Below are 2,612 nucleotides of genomic sequence, written 5' to 3' on the forward strand. Positions count from 1 at the left end.
TCACTGCTAAGTTGAATACTTCACGAGTCTTTGCCAAGGGAATACTTTTACTTCTTTTACAGGAGAAAATTCTCGAGAAGATATATTTTAAAAAAAGATAGGTTACAGTGATTTCCAAGATAGTTAAGGAGGTGTAACTCCCTATCTGCCTTCTCATTCTCATCTGAGGTCCTTGCTTCCTGTTTCACCTAGAAAGTCACAAGACTTCTTCCTATTGCCTTGGCACTAACTCTAAGCCAGGTACCCTTCCTTCCACCCTCTCCTGTGGAAGAGCTGTCCACATTCTAATCCATTGTCTCACTAGCTTTTAAATCTCTGGCATCTGAAGTTAGCCTTTTTTATGCTCCTAATAGTGAGGTTGGTTTGTGTGTTTGTGTGTGTGCATGGGTGGGTGTGTTTGCCTTCTCTATTTTATGAGTTTTGTCAGTTGTCATTACTGTGAGTCTTTTTAAAAAATATAACTTGGCTTTTATTTTAGTCTACTCTTTCTTTTAACTTACTTTTATTATTCTCATGTCTCTACTTCTTTGAACTTACTGTTTCTTTTCTGATTTATTAAATTCGGGGTTTCATTTATTTTTAGCCTTCTTATATGCATCTAAGTCTATAAACTCCCTGTCAAATACCACTTCAGCTACATCCCTCAAATTTTGTACTACCTTTAATGTCTTTAAATTTTAAGTATTTTCAAATTTCCAATATTTTTTCTCCTTTGAACTGTACATAACTCTTAATGTTTCTTCATTTCCCAGAGTATGTGGTTTTTGTTTTCTATGATCTTGCTTGTTCTTGATTTCTAATGTAGTTGTGATAGAAAAGTTGAGATAATAATGGTTTTTTGACTTTTGTTTAGATTATTTTATATCCCAGTAGATAGTCAGCTGTTGTGAAGTTCCACAAGTGCTTGAAAAGAATACATAATGTCTACTTCTATATAGTGTGCATGTGTGTCTCTACCTACAGAGACATATGCATATGGCCAAGATTATTTATATTATCTTCCATATCATAATGCTTTCCTTCACCTATGAATTACTGAGAAGGAAAGGTGAAAATGATCCCCATGATTATAAGTTGGCTATTTCTCTTTATAATCCCATCAATACCTGTTTTACAGATTGTGAAGTTATATTATTAGACAATCTAAGTTTTAAATTGCTAAAATTTCTCATCCATTATGAATCACTAGATTGTACACATTAAACTGATATTATACTGTATAACTGGAACTTAAAAACTTTAAAAAAAAAGAAAAAATTTCTCATGCACTAAACCTTTTATTAATATTTAATAGCCTTCTTAGTGATATATTTTGCCTTAAAGCCTATTTTGTCTGATAATACCATGGATATACCAACTTTCTCTTGCTTAATATTTGTCTGATACAGGCAAACCTCTCAGGTACCCTCCCTCCTCGGAAGCTCTGTACTATCGCTTTGCTATTGCTCAATAAACATTGATTTGCTGCCCACCAAAAAAAAAAAAAACAGTCCTATATAACCTTTCTAATCATCTTATATTCAACATTTCTATACTGCTTTTGTTTTAGATATATTTGTTATAAACAATATAATTTACTGGGGCACCTGGCTGGCTCAGTCAATAAAGCGTACAACTGTTGATCTTGGGGTTGTAACCTTGAGTCCCACGTTGGATGTAAAGATTACTTAAAAATAAAATCTTAAAAACACATATGCGTATATATACACATATATATGTTTTAAGATTTTATTTTAAGATATATATATATATTTCTCTAAGTTATGTTTATTTAACTTAGAGAAAAAGTTCTTTTTTAAATCAATCTGCTGGTCATTGCTTTTTAACTCGAGTTAAAATTATTTTGACTATATATAATATATATTATAGCTATAAAAACACTGTCACTGTAAACTATTTGGGTTCACTTTTCCAACTTAGTGTATGCTTTTCCTTTGTCCCAATCTTTCTTTTCTCTTTTTCCCTTTTCTCTATTCCTGCTGTCCACTGGATTAAGTTTCCTCTCTGCTTTATTTTTCCCTTCTCCTAAGGCATATCTGGTCCTGCAAGATTGCTATACGCTGCCCTAGAGACCTTCATGCTGGTTACTGCTTCTGTTTCCTTGAGTTTTCCCACAATGAACAGTTCTCCAAGCAGGCCTGGCGTATATTTGCTTGGATAGCTGCTCATGTTTGCATAACAGGAATTCAGATAGTTAGAGAAATATCTGACTTCATTTTCACTCAGATATATAAGTAGGTCCAATCTAAATCTCTCTTTTGAGGATATTTCAGCTACCATGAATGCTATCAGCTGGTATAGTCTCTAGATTTCTCAGATGAAGCCTACCTTATCTTAGTTTACTAAACTGATGAAGCAGAAGTATTTGCTAATTACAGAGTTCAGCAAATGTTGGCTGCTTTCATGTGGTACAGAAATGTAAATCCCTATGCCTGCTCTTGGCAAACGGAAACTCCATTTGAGAAAAAGAGGAGCCCATGCTGAAAACATCAGCAGACAAGAGAGAGGTCTATGATTAAGGGCTAAGCTGGGTGGTAGAATGCTGTTACTACAGACATTCAGAAATGAATGTGAGCTAGAGCAGGCAGGAATGGCTTCATAGGAGAGGTAGA

The sequence above is a fragment of the Mustela erminea genome, chromosome X (genome assembly GCF_009829155.1).
Source record: "Mustela erminea isolate mMusErm1 chromosome X, mMusErm1.Pri, whole genome shotgun sequence".
NCBI lineage: Eukaryota > Metazoa > Chordata > Mammalia > Carnivora > Mustelidae > Mustela > Mustela erminea.